The sequence below is a fragment of the Ammodytes marinus genome (assembly GCF_949987685.1).
Source record: "Ammodytes marinus genome assembly, chromosome: 10".
In the NCBI taxonomy this organism is placed as follows: Eukaryota; Metazoa; Chordata; class Actinopteri; order Uranoscopiformes; family Ammodytidae; genus Ammodytes; species Ammodytes marinus.
The window spans coordinates 24,963,299-24,977,835 of NC_137214.1; the positions used below are offsets into that span (position 1 = coordinate 24,963,299).

The 14,537-nt window shown below is 40.8% G+C and overlaps 1 long non-coding RNA gene across 1 annotated transcript; it reads left to right on the forward strand.

Annotated features, from left to right (window-relative positions):
* The first annotated feature begins 9,734 nt into the window (after positions 1-9,734).
* LOC307256258 lies at positions 9,735-13,301 on the forward strand. Its single transcript, XR_013845056.1, has 5 exons — positions 9,735-9,835; positions 10,915-10,945; positions 11,636-11,753; positions 12,041-12,133; positions 12,848-13,301. It is a non-coding gene; the product is annotated as an uncharacterized lncRNA (long non-coding RNA).
* Positions 13,302-14,537: the final 1,236 nt, after the last annotated feature.

Consider the following 14,537-nt stretch of genomic DNA (forward strand, 5'->3'; position numbering starts at 1 on the left):
ATCCATTTACTTCCATGTCAGAGCTGGCTGCCTCCGACGAACGGACAGGCACATTTGTATACATAAATAATTACTAAGCCTACATACCCAAACTGTTAACTTCCATGGCGCTATCGCGTCTGTCAATCGTGAGTGACGTGTGCAAAAGTGCGGGAGGCCAAAACATTTTTCAAGTCATCATCTCTGGAGAAAGTGAATGCCTTTAAATTCTAAAAAAGAGGATTTATGAGAGCGTTGATGGATGGAAAGAAAAAAATTGGTTACCACCAACACATTTCTCTCCTTAAATCTAGTATCAGCTGGATCTTTGACGGGTACACAAGTTTTACAATATCTAAAGTCTGTAAATCCTGCTTGTTGTCATTTTTCTTGTTGTCTTCCTCAGAGGCAGTTAAGGGTTCTGCTCTCCACCTAAAGTGCCTTTATTAAATGGAGGAAATTATTCACTTGAGGCATACTATTGAATTTTCACAGAAAGCTGGATAGAATATGCAAGTACTGCTCTCCTAGATTCCACACATTCGAATTGGTAACAATACCTCACATGTTGCCAGGTTACATTGACGAGAGTTCTCAGCAACAACGTGATCAAAGTCTAACTTGATTAAAACACATTTACTATAAGGTCAATTTTAGAACTCCTGAATCATAAACGACATTCGTACATTTTCTTTAGTGTCTTTACCAGCCTAGATATTGTATATCTTGTAGCTTTGTGGATCCAACCAGCCACTTCTTAAAATGTTCTTGAACCCCATATGGTCTAAGCCAGGTTTGATATAATGTAGTATGGCTTCATTTTTGAGTATTCAACTATGCCTCTGAAGATCTTGGGTAAACCCTTAATCGGTGCACACCTGGCCTATAATGATAGGGCATCAAAGCTGCAAAAGGCACTAGCATGCAGTAGAAGTAGTAGAAACTCTTACTGTATCTTACTGTTTGGTTCATAGTGCTGTTGCTCAGTGTTTTTGACTTTAGGACTGCAGACCTGTCAGCACATAGGACCCATCTGGGCCTGGTGTACCCCATGTATACAGAACTTGCAGATTAGATTAGCAGCACCACATGGTCAACATCCACACATGGTCATTGGTCAAGACCTACAGTCACTTGAGGAGGGTGAATTTCTCCTTGAAGGTGATTCCTCCTCCTGCATCAGTCACCCTGTGGATTTACTGTCATCACTGACGTTCATGTCTTTTACACTCCATTTCTTCTATTGATCACCACCAACAGTACAAATCCAATCACGATAATGAAGATGGAGCGGCCCTTCTTTCTACTTTTGTGTCTGACCACTACGGACATCAAAACAGCTTTACATGGATTCAATTCACAAATTTTAAACAAATGGAGTGTCGATGTTGTAGGTGCTTAAGTCCAGGTTTCCTGTCTGCTCCTTTAACTGGGTCAACTAATCCATGTCCATTAATGGCCGCTTGGGGAATGGCGGGCTAACTTCACATTGAAGTGAAATCATTGGTGAGGAATGAGTTCCTCAGACAGATACATTTTCTATTGGCATTTACATTACTACTGGCTCTTCTCCCCCATAGGCAGAGCGAGAGTTGATATCTGCGACTGTCTCTCTTCCAGTCTCTTTGTCTCTGTCTTGCTCCCTATGTGTTTAATTGCAGCTGGTTTCTGTGAACTGCAGTGCAGCGACAAGTCAGGTTTGGTCGAAAATAGTCAAAGGTGGCTAGGGAGGTGGTGGACGGAGTGAAGGGATGTGACAATTAAACTCCCCGGTGTCCCATAGCAGTTAATCTCATGTTCTTTTTTTCTTTCCTTTTTTCACTCTCTTTCAGTATCTCTCGCTCTGCACATGCCGTTTGTTGTCCATCTTCCTCGAACTTGATCCCCAGGGTTCAGCTCTACTTGTCTCTGTCTCACTCTCTTTTGCCACTGATTGAAGTCTTTTTCTCTGCACTTTTTCTCCTTTACCAAGTCCCCACTCCCTACAGCCATCCTACACACACACATACTTGTACACATACTTGTCTCTTTTGTTATCCCCCTGCGATGATTCTGAGACAGACTGTCTGCTGCATTTACACTTTCTTAAAACCTCTCAAATGTGTAGGGGAGAACGGGGTAATTTGTCACATGGGTTGGATGTCACATTCGTTATATCTCGCCACCAGAGCGCGCTAGCTCTGAAATGTTGATATAAAAAAGGTCCAGAATTGGGATCAGAGGTCACATACATAGACTTCCTTGGAGTTAGACTGCTGCATTTCAGGTGAGAGGATGTTTTGTGTTTTTCATGTCAAATTCCAAATATTTTGCTTCTCAGTATTTTTCTTCTAGGCTTTTACACAATGGGTTTATAACAAAACACTTGTTACCCTCAGAAAGTGTGAAGGGTAAACTATAGTTTAGATTGTGGTTAGCAAGCTAATTAGTTGTCAGATGGTTGTTGGCCTTGATGCTAGCAAGAAATTCAAGTTGGGGTTGGTCGTCAAATTTTTGGGGGGGTTGGTTGTCACATGTTATCTCAAGGCTGCAGCCAGAAAAGGAACCCAATAACGAAAGAAATTGTCAAGCTGTATCCTCACTGACACCCCAGAGAAGGAAATAATAGAGCAGGAAAAGGCAGCTAGCAAGCAAAAGAAAAAAGTGCAACAAAATCAAAACAACCCAGTGCATCCCAAACTAGACCAGCTGCCAAGGCTAACGTTATGTAGGCCTATTTGTCAACTTGACAATGCAATTAAACATTCAAATTTGGTCCTGCCTCCTTGCCTTCTTTTTAAGATTTTTCCCATTAAGATAACATTGTGACAAACAACCCCATAGTGTGTGACAACCGACCCCTTGATGGGGTTGGTTGTCACAATGTGTCAGAGTGTCTTTGATGGTAAATTACTTCTTCATTACAATAAGTTGGAAAAAAAGAGAGACACACATTTCTAGCCAACACCTTAAGCTTCAATTTAATGTAGGAATGGCTATTGACAGATGTTTTGGTGATGAGCAATTCTCACTAGAGTAAAAAGTGTGCCTACTTACCCCGTTCTCCCCTATGTGTGTGTGTATCTGTGTTCACGATAAGGTATTGTCGCTCTATCTGATTGTATCAGCGTTCTTTATTGGGACTTGTTTTAATTGATCACACTTTCTGCTGCTAATGAGCTGAGGCCTGTTAACTAGCTGCTCATAGCAAGTACAACTTGTTTCCAAAGAGGTGCTAGACATCTGAGTGCATAGGGGAGTAAACAAAAAGTTGCTTTTTAATTCTTATCCTTCCCTTAGCTTCTTCCTCAACTTCTTATTGTCTCTTCAGTGCAGCAGTTGCTTTTTATTCAAGTTAAGTTGCTAAGTTAAGTGGCTTTATTGGTCAATAGCGACATTGAAAGTTGTCTTTCCACAAGTGCCTCACATGCAACATCATTCATTTGCATTGCTTGTTTCTTTTGCACTTTATCACCTTCGGTCACGTTAAACTTATTATTTGCAACACTTGTTTTTTTGCAAATTCAAAATGTGTGTTGGCTAAGTGTGAAAATAGCCAGAATAGTATGGAACTGGATGGAAATGCACTTATACAGAATAAGATCCCGGTTGACCAACAGTCCACTGGTGCCAAATGTAAATGATCTTAGAACAGCAGAGAGGGGGCAACAAAGATAGTACATCCCCTTCACATGCAGGTGTATGTTAGAAGGGGCTTTTAAAATGCTGTAGCAGTAGCACTAACTTCTAACAGGTTTAGGCCTCATCTGGTCTATATGAACCGTGTAGCCTGCTATAAACAGAAAGGAATTTGATCTTTTATGTAACATGGACAAATCTCTGTTCCTTCTTTATATTGAGAAAAGCCAGATTGTTATGTTCAGTTTTCAGTTTAACTTTGTATTTCTATTCCTATGAGGACATTTGCTCCTCATGCAAATGGAATACACGAATACACACATGTGCGTTTATATCAGCCCAGAGTCCCTGAGGAGACTCTGTCACAATGGTAGAATCTCATCTCTGATGTTAAGGATTACTGTGGACGGCTGGGGAGCTGGGTTGAGCCTTCCATGTGAAATATCAATGTGTGTGTGTGTGAGTGTGTGTGTGTGTGTGTGTGTGTGTGTGTGTGTGTGTGTGTGTGTGTGTGTGTGTGTGTGTGTGTGTGTGTGTGTGTGTGTGTGTGTGTGTGTGTGTGTGTGTGTGTGTGTGTGTGACTGTAGTATGTGTAGTGTTTGGATTTGTTCATCACAGTGAGAGGGTATTGATTTTAGTGCAGGTGCTGGCTGGTTAAAAGCGCTGGTCTTTACTCTACATCTCAATCCTCAGTGCGTACCACTCGCTGACAGCGGCTTTTTATTTGTTTATGCCAAAAGCATCACATCCCTTATCCCTGTGCAGCCTTTTCCACACAAATCAATGAGAGCACGTCAACTCGGATTTTACTTTGCTCTGACAACAAATCCAGACATTTACACACACACACACACATACAAATACACACAAACACACATACAGTTGTTCTTTGCATGTATAAACAAATGTGAGAATGGAGCAGCTTTTGATCTTTTTCTGAAAGTGTATTGAGGCTGCTGGGAGTCCTGCAGGGTGACATGTTTACCATCAAAGCAATGGCAATATTCTCTAGGTGCACCTGCTTCTGTTTGCTGCTCCATCAAACACCAGCCAGTATCACCATGCAGTGCAGATACAGAGGCACACACACAGACTTAACTCTTGTTTTCTTCATTGTATAGCTTAACAGTTGAAACAACTTATCTGCTTGGTTCCACACATTCCACCATGTCTGTGAATGTTGATCCTCATACATCAACGTCAAAGTTGTGTGGTTATATACAAGAGCAAATATGTCATTGTTTAGTGCAGTGCTTCTCAATTATTTTCTGTCATGCCCCCCCTAGGGGACAGAAATTTTTTCGCGCCCCCCCTAAATTGAAATACTATTGAGAACCTGCCAATATTTATTTATTTATCTGTACAAAACCACTGTATGAGTTTCTGGCACGAGCATTCTGCATACAATCACCTTATTATCAAATTAGATAACAAAAATTAGCTGAGATAACTTCTGCAGCAAAAACATTCAAAGTTTTGAACATTCAAACATTCACATTTATTAGCTCAATTTGTAAAATTTAAACAAGACTGCTCAGTCTGTGTGAATCTCAGGACAGAAACAAGAGCAAATGATTCACTGAGGTTTGCATTTCATTCAAAACAAATTTAAACTGTAAACATAGTTAAGGTGGTGTTTTTTTTATTATTATAGGCCAATAGGCCTTCTGTCATGCGATAACAAATAATTAATTAACGTTATTATTAGTCTACTTGCTTGATTTCTTTTTAAATAACCTACAGAGACACTTGGAGACATGTGGACATTTATTTACTGCAAATCGCGGCCTTTCGCGCGGATATGACCATACACAAGCACACATAGCGCTTGCTAGCACTTAAAAAAAATAAAAAAAAACATTATTTTTTTCTTTTTTGTCAGTTGGAAATCAAGGCAGCCCGCGCCCCCCCTGACAACTCACGGCGACCCCCCAAGGGGGCGCGCCCCACCATTTGAGAAGCACTGGTTTAGTGCATCTATATCGGTTCTATCACTCTTGTGTTGGTCTGTGTGAACCAGCAAGAAGGTTTCTGTTTTATGTACATCGCTTTTGGATACAGTCTTACTCCTACACATCCACTGTGGTCAGGCTTCCTAACATCACCCACCCCCCTAAGCTTCTTTTCTCAGAAAGCCCCCTGCACTCACAGGGCTATAAACTGAAAGGACCTGTGGAGATCACTGCCATCTGTATGTCAGTCAGACCAGAGTAGCAGCACTAGTCAAGTAGACTCATGATGCAGGTTATGCACCATCACCTTTGGATGGTGCCAAGAAGTGTTGTGTGTATAAGAAATAGACAGAGCATGAGTGAGTGTTGCAGCCCATTTCCCGCTGTATATTGAGTGACAGCTGACGGACAGAGGTCATGCGAAATTCTCCTGGAAAATCAGTCAGCAGGAGGTTTGCGTGTGCGTATGCGTTTGTGTGTGTGCAGATAATTCTCTACTACAAAGATGGACTCTCCATCACAACAACCCAAACCTGATTACTCTCTTTCAAGGATGTTAATTTGTCTTAATTTCTCGCATTCAACTGCATTTCCTTTGTTCCTTGGTGCTTAATTGGACATTAACACACTTGCTCACGCACACACACACACACACACACACGCACGCATACACACACACACACACACACAGACAGACACATACACACACAGAGAGACACACAAGCACACACATGACTGTCCTTCACAGTATGCATGTGTCTATGTGTGCACAGGCTTTTTAAGAGTATAGAATATTCTCTGTACAGTAGTCGTTGCATGCTCTGTGTCCATGGCTTCTTATGGTGTTCAAGTGTCCCCAAGTGGCCAAAATAAGAACTGCATGCTAAGCAGTGTTGCCATATGCAGGCCGAGTGACACCAGACCCTCTAGTACAAGACACACACACACAAACACACACACACACACACACACACACACACACACGCACACACACACACACGCGCACACAACTGAAGTGCTGCAAAGGCACATAACAAAGCATTGAGTCATTTGAGTAAATACCAACACATTACTTAACAAACACATGTGCATGGACAAACACTTACACACATCCACACGCGCGCACGCACACACACACACACACACACCTGCCACCCACAGTAAGCTGAATGTCAGCATCTTTTTGCAGGAGGCTAATAAATATCCCCAGCACTCGGAGCTGTTTAAATCACTGGCATCTCACAGGGCTGCACTCCCTGCCTGCCAGTGTGTGTGTGTGTGTGTGTGTGTGTGTGTGTGTGTGTGTGTGTGTGTGTGTGTGTGTGTGTGTGTGTGTGTGTGTGTGTGTGTGTGTGTGTGTGTGTGTGTGTGCGTGTGTGTGCGTGTTTGCGTGCGTGCGTGCGTGCGTGCGTGCGTGCGTGCGTGCGTGCGTGCATGCTGTTGTTTCAATTCAATTATTTCCATTGTGCCGGCCAGGCGAGATCAATCTTTGACAGAGACTGAAAGCATTTCACCAGATCAATCTTTCAGAGAATCCAATAGTATTTCAAGCTCATTTATTTACAAATCAAATTAATAGCCCTCCAACATAAAGCATGTGTAGCAAAAAGGACACCACACCGGATGAGACTGGTGCTCCAAATAGACAAAGACATTGCTTTATACCCATTGATTTGAGACATTTCACAGTGCACAGTGGTTTGGCTCGGAGCTGGTTATCAAAAGATAGAAGTGGATTTTCTTGGCATTTGCTTTCGTTGATTTACTTCTTGCGGAGAAACCTTCCCACATGCAAACGTCAAATGTGACCTCGGGAATGGAACTGCTGTGTTAATATTTGTGTTTTGATAGTGAGTGTTAGATTCAACAAAGTCTTGGCACATGGGGTTGGGAATTTAATGGACTGTATTGATTCCTGTTATTTAAAAATAAATATATATTTTTTACCCGTTCTATATTAGTTTTTAATTTTTAGTTTTAGTTTTTTGGAAGACAAACGATGTTCTTTTGGGCAAGGCATCAGCTCCGAATATGTTAATACAACCGCACTCAGAGGGGAGCTGGGCAATACAATAATAACTGCTATCCTTGTTAAAATAAGCGATTTTTTTTTTTTTTTTATTATTTACTTTGGGGAAATTACGGACTGCAGTCTGTATAGACGTGGTGGACATTTAGCTGAGCAAAGCCCGGAGAGTTGAAGGGGAAGTAAATTACAGTCAAAAATATATACTTCTTCTCTGACCCCGCCCTTTACAATTTGAATATCAAAGGAGTTTCTTTTTCTGGAACCACAGCTGTGACACTGCTAAATTACCAAAAGGCTTTCCAAAAAAAGACTGTTCTCACTCGGATGGCCATGGAAGATAAAGGGCCAGTCGAACCCCAATAGGACCAGCAACAAATTCCAAATTCTAAATGGTTAACCGTCTCATTCATAACAGTCTTGAGTCTGTAATGAACATTACAGCGTGTGGGAATCAGTAACCAGGCTTTAGACGTGTTCCATAAAGCAAATGTGTTCAACGTTAAGCCTATTGCACTACACTTCACTGTCTTCTGCTCAGGGTATCTTTCTAGACTTTATTTCCTTGGACTTTCTCCCTCCTATTATTAATGTTATGCAATGAATATATAAGTCAGAGTGTAGAAGAGCAATTGCCACAGCAACAGAATGGGAATCATTTGAACAGAGGAAACCAAATGAAAAGCTTCTGAAATGGTGAAATTGTGTATTGGCTATTTGTGTTGATTGTCTCTTATGATTGCCTATAAGAAACCCAAGAAAACCACTGTATATAATGTTTGACAGATTGCAGCTAAATCCATTTATAAATGCTGATGATAATTACTGTTATCTCCATTTTTGAGAAACAAGTGTTTCTGTCTCACAAACCATGAAAAAAACTCAGACTTGTAGTAATTTACACAGCTTAAGTCACGATGGTGTCTGATCCGTTGCAGGCTGCTTCATCACTTGCCCCAGAAGACTTCAAGAAATAATGAAGATGCAGAAGAGATTAGCCAAGACACAATTACACCGGCAAATCCCTTTATACTGTATGTAATGTCCCTAATGTCTGATTTCACCGCTGTGCCTGTTTCTTAAGCCCCAACACAATATAATGCATGTGTGATACACGCATTGCCTAATTATTCATCAGCACTTTCAAATTGCTCATAACAACTATAGTGTATATGCAGTGCTAATTAGTTTAACCTTTAGAACGGCACATAAAGAATAAAGGCTGTTAAAATGACGTCATTTTCTTCTCTCAGCTCTTGTTTAGCTGTTCTCGCAGCTTGTTCTCGACACATCACCCGGGCCGAACTTTCTTCTCGCAGCTTGTCCGAGAACTATTCTGTGATTGGTCAGTCTGAAGTCAATGAGGAAAGCGAAGTGAAATCAGCTGGCGCTACTGAGTCAATTACCATGGTATAACAATGTGCCGCAGTGAGTAGTTCGGCAGTTGAGTTGTCGTGAAGCAGACATGGGGGACTCGAGTCACATGACTTGACTCGAGTCAGACTCGAGTCACACATTTGAGGACTTGAGACTTGCTTGACTAATACTGATAAAAGACTCGACTTGACTTTGACTTGGTCTTCATGACTTGAGACTTGACTTAGACTTGAGACAGATGACTCGAAATGACTTGAATTTTTAAAAGTTAGATTACGTTAGAAATTATGTTTTTTTTAAAAACATGACGGGTGATTTCACAGTGCAATGCAGCGCGCTGTGCGGACAAACAGCGTCAGCAAGTCAACACAGGAGCAGCAGTCATGGAGGCGGCTAGACCTTTCTTTATATGTCCATGGGGACATGTAGCTCCTTCTTCCCTTCCCTTTTCACGTTGTAACGGCCCCGGGAAGTCTTGTAAAAGAAAACGAAAGTAACGAGCGTTTCCTGCAGCGCTGCTGCCTTGATAACATACACTTCCTTATCGAGCGCCCTACATCCACGGACTGTACACTCTAAAAAGTGTATTTTTGAAAAGTTGAAGTAACGCACTGTTTTGAATAAGTCTGACTCAGTTTTCTGCTTTAGCGATGGCAACGTACTTTTGTGGATTACATCAAATTGAAATTGTACTGTACTACATAGACCTGACATTGACTTGCTTTTCTTATGCAAATGAAAGCGCTTCAATTAGGTTTTCCTGTCTAACGTCATGACGTGGACGTTTACGTCAACGTCTTTTTCAGCTAAAATTTTCCTGTGAAGCCGCCATGTTTTCTCCTCGCACTCGTCTCGCACACGGTCACGGCGCCCCAACAAAACGGTAAGTTTAATGCAGACAAAGTAATGTTTTACAAATGAAATGTTAATTGTCGGATAATAAATGTTCTGCCTGTAATGGTTACAGTGTTTCGTCTTAAGGTTAACTAAGCTAAACTGAGCCGGACCAGCAAAGTCATGCTGTGTCCTTCAGGTTAGCTTATAATTTTCGATTAATTTATCTGATTCTGTGAGAAATTGTTGGCCATTTGTTCAAACCACTTGTGTGTACAACTTCCCGTGGCATTTAAAGGTGATAGTTTGGCTGTTAACTGGTCAGTAATTAATTGCATTTTGCCAGCGGACACATGTAGAGTGAACGGTTAGTAATTTGCGCGCGGTGCTGAGTGCTCTGCTCTCCGGGTTAGCATGCTGTGTAGGCTACTGGTAAGGCCAGATACATTTACATTTCTTTACCACCGAGCTGCGTGCGCCTGTTGTTCAGTACACCGTGTGTGTGTGTGTGTGTGTGTGTGTGTGTGTGTGTGTGTGTGCGCGTGTGCGCGTGCGTGCGTGTGTGTGTGTGTGTGTGTGTGTGTGTGTGTGTGTGTGTGTGTGTGTTACTGCCGTCACCGCATCCGCTATCAACGTTTTTAGTATGAATACTCAGGCAGCACCAATGAGAGTCGCATGTCGTTCTGATGAAAGCACGGAGGTGAGTCCGGCTGCTAAATAAACAACACCACTACTATTCCTTCTATCATTATTAGTTTGCTAGCGGACAGGTAGAATAAACTGAACTGCGCCCGCGTGTCTGTTTGGGCCATTCGTTCCTGCGTGTGTGTCATGTAGTTCTCGTGACAACCAAACACTCAACCTAGCTGTGAAACGCAGTGATAACTGCCTCTGTGGCTTGTTTGACATGGAGGCAGCAGCGGTGAAACCCCAGTTACACGTTTCTCGGTGGTTAAAGCATTCACCAGTCCAGCTCATATTAGTTTGCTATATCGCAGCAGACTGTTTTCTTCTTCTATACCACATTTGGCTTAACATTGAAATGAAACGCCACTCCCTTAGTTAATATTAATGCATTTTTAATTTTCTTTTCATGATTCTTTCCCTGATTGGTGGTGGTTACTTCAGGCCGGGACACAAATAATTGAACTACCCAAAGGTAAGTTAAACTGCAGTATTGAGTGCTAAATACAGTGCTATTTATAAGGCTTCAATGTGGCTGTGTGTAGCCACATTCAGTTTACCACGCAGGGTTAGAGTACAAGTTACTGCACCCTGCCAATGGCATGTCTTTTTTTATGTCAGGCAAATTGTTTTTCCAGTTCAGCCACAGTCCTTTTTAAAGCCATTTGTAGCCCTCATTATAAAAGTGTGCGAAGGATTCTCGTCAGAAGGATTAAACAGTGTGAAAATGAAAACTCATGTTGGGGAGGTGATAGTCTCGCAAAGCCAGACCAAACTACAGCAAGTAGTATGGTCTGGAAGCATGCCGTTTAGAGCCGTCTATTCGGGGGGGAAACTGGGCTGGCCTGTTTTTATTTCTTTAAACCAATCACAATCATCTACGGCGGGGCTAGCCCCGGGAAGCAGCCAATGGAGGCGTAGCGTTGTTAGCCGACGCCAGCGCTTAGACGCTGGCGGAAACGGTTCAGCCAGACTAGGGAGGTGATGATAAGAAAAATGTAGTCAGGTGACACAGCTTTGTTGTGACAAATGGCCATAAAAAGCTTATAGCCACTTTCAAAACAGTGGCAAAGTGCTGTAGAGCATAATAACACATTTAATACTGAGATTGTATACAGAGTGAAGTAATTTGCATTTTCTTTTATTAATTCACTATTTGTTTTAGATCCATTCTGAGTTCCTGTGGTTCATGGCTGTTCCTGGGTCCATGGCCCAGTTACAGTCACTCCAGTCAGCCGATCAAAGGTGGATCAACAGGCCAAATGACGGACACTTTGGACCAGGTACATCTGGAGCATCAAACAAAACAAGTTTCCTTGGTAGCTTAGAGGGTGTCAGAGTTTCCCTATCTTTTACAGATACATAACAAGGGCAGACCATTATAGTGTCTTTAATATATGCAGCTCATGTTTCACCATCACACCATTGAGCTTACATTTATTTTCTAATGAAACTCTGGCATTACAAATGTCCATTTATTTTTAAATAAATTGTAGGATTTAAGTTTTAAGAGTGTCTTCGATTATGAAACTGATTGAATTGAAAATTAATCAATATCATGTTGTCCTAGACTGACGACATTCTTCTTCGGAGGGAGTGTGTACCGAAAGCCTTCATCATCTGCCTCGGAGAGGATGCAGATGACTTGATCAAGGAATATCCGGTAAGCTTCAACAGTTACACTTTTATGCAGGTTGAACAGGTGTTATAAAGTTTGGTCTACTTACGAGCGTAGTTCACGTCAACCGGGTAACTTTAATCTTTCATCACTCGTCCATGGCTGTGACTCATGCCCAACGGTGACTCTGCGCGTGTGTGTGTGTATTAGTGTGCGCGCGCATGTTTGTCTGCAGTGCCGATACACACACACACACACACACACACACAGAGGGACAGACAGATTCGGCAGACTAGCTTTTATCATCCCCAAATAGTTTGTAAAATTAATAAATGCGTGTCTCCAGAACATATTTAAAAACTGTATTAGCGGGGGGAGAGAGAGAAAGGTTTTCGTTTATTGATTTTACCTAAATGGTTTTGATTTACTAACCGGTTACACATGTACACGTGCACACCCCTACTCTAGATTGCAACTAATATGCAAAACATGATTAGAAATTATTTGATGTACTGTTGTACATTCATACGATAGAGGTACTAGTATAGTGAAAAAGTAAGTCAAGGGCCCTGAAAAAAATACAGATAAAATCAAGACACAAAGTATACTTGAATTACTCATTAGAATAATTAGTGCATTTTCACAAAAATGGACTCAAGACTAATGCCAGTGATATTATTGTACCATACAAGGTTCATAGTTAGTTACTGCATACAGGTGCAAATTGATGACAGTGATGTTTTGTGTCATGTACTGTAGGACTCTGGAGCAGCTCGCCATTGCAGAGTTTGTCTTTCGAAAGCATGGGGAAGGACCGCAGGAGCCACCTGAAAACATGGGCCTCTTCATCGAGGGTGTGGAGGTTTTGCATGGACTGACCTGAACCTAGCTTTTCCAGCACCCCTTTCTTTCACTTTTGAGGTGCTCCAGAAAATCATCATGCATCTCAAGCAACATAAGATGTCCCCCAAAGTCTAAAATCTGTATGGCAGACTTGAAAACAGTGACTACACATGAGAGACAAATATTCTTCAAACCACAAGGTGATATACACACATTTTGTCACACGTTTTTGGAAGAGCAGGTGAAAGGTTCCATTTTTGTTTCGATATGGTCCAAAAAGAACAAAACACACTGGCTGTAGAGCAGAATCTATGTTTAGCACGCACAAGAATACATAACTTTGGTGTTTTTGATGGTTTTATGCATTACTATGCACAGAGTTTGTCAGATTTAAAACTGTAAAATAAGTTCCTTTTTATATTTACAGAAATCTCAATATTTATTATCACTTATAAGTAAAACCATTTTTGGAATAATTTTTTCAAACTTATTTTTAAATATTAGGTGAAATGTTGAGATGGTATCATATTGACTTGGAGGATTTTTATAACTTTAACTGGCGGCTGCCAGAAACAAGGAAAAAAGGACAACTTGCATTACACACCGTGTTTGTCTGATTTAAAACTGTAAAAAAAGAAAAAAACCTGAGTCATTACATTGAGAAACTATCAATATTTCAGCTTAGTATAAACATATTTGGATTTACTTTTTCAAACATATTTCAAAATTAAAGGTGAAATGGTGATAGTATATTTATAATGACTTACAAGATCTTTTTTATTTTTATTTTTATTTTTTTAAAGGTGAAGTCACCGATTCCTGAGACTGCTTGTAGTCCTAATCACTTTCTCAAAAATCTGTAAATATATCCTCACGATCTGTCAGTATTTTTGCGCTGAAAACCAATTCAGTGTCTTCCATTACACTGCTTATGCTCTGTAAACGGGCATGTGGCTCTCCGGTGGGCCCCTTTTGTTAACATACCCTTTGTTTACATACCAGTTTGCTGAGCCTAGGCTGTTTTTTTCACCACACAATTTAAAACTATGTAAAAAAAAATACCAAAAGTGATTTGACAACAAGCGGTCTCCAGAATCCCTGACTCCACCTTAAACTGACGGCTGCCAGAAACATGGAAAAGGCTTACCTGCATTACACTGGTTGTCTGGTTTAAAACTGTAAAATAATTTTTCCTTTCCCATGTTAAATTACACTGTGACTATACTGGCTATAGCTGGTTATAATGGATTCTATATTGGAAAGATATGGGAAATATGTTGCTTGCCCGACTGTTATACACTGAAATGTGTTCGAAGGTATTGGCACGTTGTTTTCTACTTTCATTCAATAAAGTATATTAAAACAAACTGATTTGAAAATGTGATTTTATTTTAGAAGCAATTTTAAGTTGAATAAACTTAAATAAATTATGTGTTACCGGTTGCCTTAATTCAATTAAGTTGGTCCAACTTCTTCTTCTTTTAGGTTCTACGGAAGCAATATTTTACTTTAGGATTAAACAAGAAATTGAGTCAGAAAACACTGAAATTTTAAGTTGTCGTCCCTTAATTTTAAGTTGGATTAATGCAAACTTTTGATTTGAAAA